Raw genomic sequence first — 7737 nt, 5'->3', positions numbered from 1 at the left:
CTAAACACATTATTAGGTAAAGCAGAGAAATATTTTTTGCTGCAGGGACAAGAACCCAGGTCTCCCCTGTGAGCTTTCAGAGACATCCCTGTCCCCTTTACTCTTACATCTTGCTCTGCAATGCCCTACTACACCAGGAAAGATGGTGACTCCTGCTCACCCTGCCAGCTGTCTCTGATGAGGACTATGTGCAGTGATCGACTGTCCTATGGCTAACCAATGACTTGAACAGGCAGAAAGAGACATTCTTGGCTGGAAAGAAAGGGTGAAGAAAGAATTTCAGCCGATGTACCTGCAAGGCAAGGAAGTCCTGACTGAAGTACCTACTTCCTAGATTTTTATTCCTACACATTTCATTATGAGGAATTTTTGGAACCACCAATAAATGTGCTGCCCATAGGTGTCTCCATACTCAATTAGCAGTTTGGTAGTTAGCTGATTTGGCTCCCCTGCTGAGGCACCATGTTCTTCATAGGTAACTGAAATGTGGCACGTGGTTTCACAAGTTTTAAACAGATTGCAGGGAGCAAGAATAATAGCTTATTATCTGAAGTCCAAGATTAGTTCCTCCATAAAAGCTGAGAAAGCACTCAGTTGATTCAGCATTGAAAAAACTATTCCTCTTTCCATGTCTGTAAAGTGGGTGGTTGATTTCTGTGAACCTTGAAATCATGAAGGCCTGTGTATATCCCACATCTTTGTATACCAACGCTTTTTTTTCCTTCCCACTGTGATGACTAGCTATGGAAAAATTATTTTCTCCCTTCAGATATAGTTATGTGTCTGCTTTTCTCTCTGTGTTGTGAACAAAATGTCAGAAGCTTACTGCTTTGAATGAGCAAGATGTTGCAAATGCGTTCTTTCTAAAGCTGCTCAAAAACAGATATTGAAAACAAATTTTCAATAAAAGGGGAGAATTAAGGTAGCTGTAGTATTTTCCTTTTTGTTTAAAGTTGTCAATGTGGGGCTGTCCATATTATGACTCTGTCAATCCAAACATAGCAATATGAAAATCCTGATGTCCAAGGGGACCAATACAACTGTCACCAAGTCATCAATCAGGAAAAAAATTTCCATCTTCTTTTGCTGCCTTTTTCCAGAAAAGTCTTCTAGTCAAATGTCTTTTGTAGCAGGTCTGGGAAGCCACCAGTTTACACATAAACAAATAAAGGGATTAGCATTCTCCAGTGACTGAAGGAGAACAAGGAAATGAGAAGAGGAAGGGAAGGGAACCATTTGGCAGAACATCCCATATAGAGCCTGTCTCAACAATGCCTTTATATCCGTGTGTGGTCCTATCTCTGCTAAGCAATGCTCAGAATGCTTCCCTAAATCATTTCAAGTTAGCTCAGCCAGAACAATGCATCCACATCAGAAAAGCAGATGCTAAACAGGGACCACTGTGGGTGTAGCAGGTGTTAGCGTGTGGGTGCAGTGTATGTCCAATGATGTAATCTCTCAGCCATTCATGTCAGATAAACACTGTGTTCTGCATTGTAGGCCCTTCCTGTGGGAAGTAACCTGATATCATTAGTCTCGCCACTCACCAATGACTTCTGGAGAGTCTCTGTTACTGTTCATCACCCCACCACATCGAACCAGTGGTTGAGCAGTGAGACAGCCTGGCTGGCCATGTGTCTGTCCCCAAAAGTGCCAGGAAGTGAGGACAGGTCTCACATTGCTCCACCTACCAAAGGGTTTTTTACCCACAATTAGCTGTAAACCTGGAACCTTCTAAGTAGTGAAACAAGGACACTCCCAAACAGAGAGAACTGCCAGTGCCAGCTTCGCTTCTTTGTATGCACAGATGCTCCACGAAAGTTAGGAGCCGTAGGAACAGATTCCCATGCTAGAATAGGTTGAAAATATGCTAAGCATAGGCATATTTTTTCAAAAGAAGCATTAAAAAAAAAACCAACTTGAAAAGGTTTCCTTTCCAGGTCCTCATGTATTTGTGAGGCCTCTTGATTTGTTCTTGTGGCATGCTGCATTCAGGAACTTTTGGGGGTTCCTCTGCAGCCTGGACAGTTGCTGATGCACAAGGCTCCTTTAACCCTTGGGATTAGAAACCTGTCCAATGGCCGACTCTTTATGTGAGGAGAGGGCTACCAGGCTTGTGCTCTTGGTGAAAAGGCCAACCCTGCCCTCACAGTATGAGGCTAATCCAAACCCCACTGAGGCTGGGAAAAGTCTTTTTGTGGGCTTTCCTAACACCTGGCCTGATATCGCATTTTTAAAATGAAATCACAGCTCAAGCTTTTTTGGCTTTGCTTCTCTTATGCATTGTTAAACAAAGTGCACACAATGTCAGGTCATGATCTGCTCAGGCACTATGTTAAATACCACCTCTGGGTGACTTCTCACAAATATTCCCAGCATCTTTTTGCCACTTGCTTATCTAAGGGATGCCAGAGAAAATATCCTAGTTGCAGTGATGTAAAGAGCACACAATTAAAATTAAAAGAAAAAAAAAAAGGGACAGAAAGACATTGTACATAATACCTCATTTAACACTTAAGGACTTCTGTACAATGGTACAAGACTGAGACAGTCCCAAGTTAAGCCCACTGTTTGCCTTGGCCTTCTTGCTGGCAGGCCAGATGTTCCCATGGGCAATGGGAGCCATCTCAGGGATGCTCCCCTGTAACTCCAGCTCACTGCTCTGAGTGGCATGCTACCCCCATGTCTCAGGTGACGCACCTCTTCCAGACCCTTGCTGGATCTTTCCCTGAAGCCAGGAATGGTCACGCCGATTCTCAAATTCCTCACTGCTGCCAAGCTGCAAAATGTGAAATGGCATAGCTAAAGCAGGAGGTTTCTTTATCTGTAGCAGGGAGGTTCAACAGCCAGGAGGCTTGACAGAAGTAAAAACTTTGGGGCACTGTTACTTGTCAGTGTCCATTTTGAAAGAAATCAAAGCAAAAGCAAAACAAATAAAAAGCAAAAAGAAAGAGCAGAAATATCTAAGAAGCAGCAAGAGAGAAGAGGGGGTCTTTGGTGTTGCAGCAGGTTGTACAGAACTGTACTATAATGAAGTGAAATCAGGCATAACAAGACTAGCACAGTAAAGCTGTTAAGCATCCCCTTGATTTTAAATACACATTCTCCTGACATCAAGAAAATGGAAGCGTGCAGCTGAGGCTAGGTGTACATTTAAGTACTTGGCACTATGTTTATTTAAAATGTTTAGTCCATAACAAACTAAAGGAGATTGTATGAAGACCCATTATAGAAAGAGCACTCAGATTACACAATGAAGAGCGAGATATAAATAAAGGTTACAAAGTGGAAGCACGTGTTCAGCAAGAAGAATAGATTAAGAGGAAGAGGAACAGCAAGGAAGAAGAGCTTTGACTTAGCAAATTATTCCACCCAGAACACTCACCTACATATTCTTGATTGTAATCAACTTGTTCTTTATATATGATTAATATTTCCCCCACTTTAATGTATTTATAACCCAGACACAAAATTAAGCCAAAATTTTGTGTTTGTCTTGGCAGAACTTTGCCCTTCGCTTGCAAGTCTTTTCAGTACAAGGGTAAAAAGCAGATCTTTATCTCTCCGATTTTATTTCTCAGGCCTTAGACAGAAGGTGCAGACCAGGCTCAGTGCAACAGAAAGACTGTTTCCAATATCAGTCTTCTCTTAATGTCCTAAGAACAATACAAGGATGGATGCCTACACAATGGCAAATTCAAGAAATGGAAGCTGCTTGCTTTTTTTTCCTTCCTTTTTTCTCTCCCTTTCCCTTCTATTTTTAAAAATTAATTTTTATTTTTTGTTTATAGAGCTGTGTTAATGTGAATTGTTGTAGTTCTTTGTTTTTCTTTCAACATCAGTGAATTTAAAGACCCTGGGGAGAAATCAGGGAAGTACTGGGGAATGTTCTTTTGCCAGTAACTTTACTCCCTTCAACAATGCATGTAGGTTTGAATTTGGAGCATAAAAATAATGACATTTTTGTGGCTGGCTGTTATTTAATGGAAGGCTTAGGCACCAGTCACACTAAAAACTAGGTGTCATTTTTCTTCCTCTGCATTTGAAGTGATCATTTTGAATTTGCATGGGAGGCATCAGAAGAGGGCAAGAGGGCAAACCTTCTATACAAGGTTTATTTGGGGATTTTTGTCAGTTCTCAAGCAGCCCTCCCTGAGACATTTCAGTTGCTCAGTGGTATGTCTTCTGAATGACTGGTTCTTGACCACTTGTTCATATGCTTTTGGCCATTCTCTGACAGGATCCCCATGATGGCACCTTGTTAGCTTTCAAGGTATTAGTCCCATTGCCTTCAAGACTTCTTTGGGCATCTTAGGGGTAGCAATAACTGCATTTACATGGGAGCTTTTTCTTCCAGACAAATCTGTAATTGAGCTCACAAAGAGCTCTGAAAAGTAGCTTTTAGATAACCAGAGAGGAGAACTTGTATTTCCTTGATAATCTTGGACCAGATGCTTGAACATCTTTGTGTAGGTATGACTAAGCCTCTATGACCTTCTCCCCAAACTTATACTAACTGGCAGCTGAATCCTCTTTTCCATTTCTCATTTCATTTCTCTTTTGACCAAGTTTGCAGATTTTATCGCCCTTCCCCTTAACAATGTCCCTATGCTCTCTGTCCCATGGCCTCAAAGGATCCTGATGAATTTGTGTGTTACCCTCTGCAAGAGTGTCCCCCCTCCAGCCAACTAGGAGATAAGCCTGAATAAGCTATTTCTCTAAAGACTCTGTAACATTTTTTTCCCCTTCCTGTTAGGTTCCTTTTAACCCCAGATTTTAGCCCAAAATCCACCACAGATGGGGAGAGAATAGCATCATATTGAGATAACAAGATAAGTGTTTCCAAGCCCCCATCAGCTGATCACCTAACATATCAGAACAAGAGGACCTACCTGTGAAACCGTCTTCTGTTGATTGCACTGCATGTTCATTTAAAGAAACAGCAGTAGTCTTCTATTTGGACTTTCCTCTGTGCAATTTAATGACATCTTGGGAGGACTCTGGATCCATGTCCTGTAGAGAATACCCTCTTCACTCTGTGTCCTGTTTTCTATAGTATTCATTGCTGATGTACATACAGTGTTGTTAAGCAGGAACATGTTTCTCCCTACAAGATCTTGTATGTTTGTTGCTGGGAGGATTAACTTTTACATGCTTGCCTTGCATTAGTCAAAAAACCCCTCAAAACCCAAATGCATGTTTTAAATAATTGAGTTTGAGTCCTGTTTAATGTTTCTAGAGGTGAGACAAAGAATATTAAATACTTGAAGAGATACACTTTAGTAATTGAATTAAGTAGCATGCTCTATATGGGACTGAAGGAAAGGCTGTCCACAGACTAAACATTTCTTTAAGTTCAGGTGTCTCCTACCACTGTGCCAGACTAGACAAGCTTACATTATGTAAAGCGATGGTAAGTGGAAAGAAATTCAGCTGTTTGTGGAAGACATGCTGGAAGATTTGGAACAGGGATTTGATGGATTCCCATAGCTATATTAAAACCAGTTTAACTGCAGGAGAAGAGGATTAATTTTCTGCTCCCTACAGGTCAAGCTTTTGAGCCTAAAAAATCTCCAGTAATGTATGTCCTTCTTAAATTGATACATTTTAACTTTGAAAGAATCAATACAACCAAGTAGTGAAGGATCATCACATTACAGCAGAGACAGCAGAGACTCCTATCTCTTGATAAATGTATGATGTGAGCAAGGGAAACATCTTGACCTGTGGGAAAACCTAAATCACCCATTGTGATCAAGATGGGGATTTCAGGTGCTGTTACTTTGGAGGAAGCATCACTCAGCTCTCTGCATTAAGGAAAGCTATCTCCAATGTGACAGTAGCTATGTCAGAAAATAGTCTTGATCCAGGACGAAGAGTAAATGCATCTTTTGGTTAAGAACTGACACAGGAAAACACATCATAAGGCAACTTCTGTCAACAATATATCTGTTGCTTTTACCAAAGCACTTTCACTGATTTGGTAACTTTGATTGTGTGTCATCTTCTTGTGTAAGAGAAAATCTCTCAATATTGCTGTCACCATGCATAGACATACGAAGTGCTATAAAGGAGAGTAGACAGGCACACAGCTCTTTAGTACAAGCAGGCTGACAAGAAACATGGCTGTGTTCCTTCTACCTCTGCTGAATTAACAACAGAGTACAAACCTGGTAATAACTTTTCCAGAATGAAAAAAATGTCCAATTTAACACCCTAAACAGATGGAAGCAGCAAGGTTTGATGCTGAGGAGGAGAAGACACTGGTCAATATTTGGGCTTCAGCCGTTGCTGTGTCAAAGAACAATATAATGTAAGAAAGATCTTTGCTCTGTAACTCTGCTGAGACAAATTCACAAATAAGGGGGAGCATGAGTGAGTAAATAGTGTATCATTTACTTGCAGCATTTATCAGCACCTTTCACACTCGTTGAAGTTAAAAACCAGTGAGGGAAAGGGGGCGGGGTGGTTGAAGCTTTCCTAGTAACTGAGTACTCTGAAGACTGAAAGCTGAAGATAAGCTAGTGACTGCTTTGCAGTGCTGTGATACCATGCATACTCACCCTCCCAGCACCACGAAGTTGTAGCAATGAGCCAGCTGGGTCCTTTTTTCTCAGTCACAGCACAGCTATGTCTGAGTTCCTCAACTTCTTACAGCATCCCTTACCAGACACATTGTCTTGGGTTGTTACTGACCCCAGATCTTCCTTTTCTCTTCCAGGCAGCAAGAGGACAAGTCATTTTCATTAAAGGGATAGATGACATAACTGTAAATTCAGGAATCTCATCCTTTCCTCTCTTTTGTGTTCACGAAGTACAATTGACAGGCAGTGTTTCTAGGCTCAGAAGTTTTTCTTCTTTGACTGAAAACCACCTCAGAATAAAGCTGGAGGTGAAAATGACCTTTTACAGCACTACAAAGTATTCTCCCAAAGATATGCATACAAGGGCAGCCTTGCAGGAGGGCCAGTGGTCTGGTATTGTACCCTCCCTCTGGATCAACCCTTGACTACTACTACATAAAAGACATCTCCTTTGTACACTTTTCACAGGAAGAAAAGAGGCCTTGAGCCTGGGGTATTTTCTTAGAGCTGTGGACAGGCTTCACGTCTCCCCTTCACCACATGTTAAGAGTGGCTTTTACACATTATCAGCTCCTGGGAGACTTGTTTGTCTCCCTCTGGGGCCCCATGGTGAGAAGATAAACTGGCAAGAGGAGGAGAGGGCTCAGTTAGAAGGGTGTTGAATCTTGAAGGAAAGACCTAGAGCTATCTGGGAGCCATAAGAGGAGCTGGAGTGCCAGTTATTCTGTTTAACAGCAGTAGTGATAAGCTAGACCCCAACACCGTCTATGAAAACCACAGCCTCTGCAGATGTGCCCTTCCACTTCTGTTGTGAGTAGCCATAGAGCAGATAGCACCAGCAGGAACTTGTTTTGGAAGAGGAAGCAATCTGAAAATAATATAGGCTAGGAAGAAATGGCATGTAAATGGCATAAGTGGGCAGAGAAGAGTTACTCACTGCATCCTTGTCATGTTATCCACCTTCCCAAATATATTTTGTCCCCCACCCCCAGCCTACAGATGAATGCTCAGGGGCACAGCATTTTCCATTGCCTTCCCAACCTCCTTTGTGATCACAATCTTACCCTCTTACATCTTCAGGCTGGCTGTTCCTTTTCTGCAGAGCTTTCCCAGAATGCGGCACTTGGGGGAAACCAGAGAGGAATGAAGAGGA

This window comes from Caloenas nicobarica, chromosome Z, assembly GCF_036013445.1.
Source record: "Caloenas nicobarica isolate bCalNic1 chromosome Z, bCalNic1.hap1, whole genome shotgun sequence".
Taxonomy (NCBI): domain Eukaryota; kingdom Metazoa; phylum Chordata; class Aves; order Columbiformes; family Columbidae; genus Caloenas; species Caloenas nicobarica.
The sequence above is the reverse complement of the archived record's forward strand: the minus strand, read 5'-3'. Positions refer to the sequence as shown.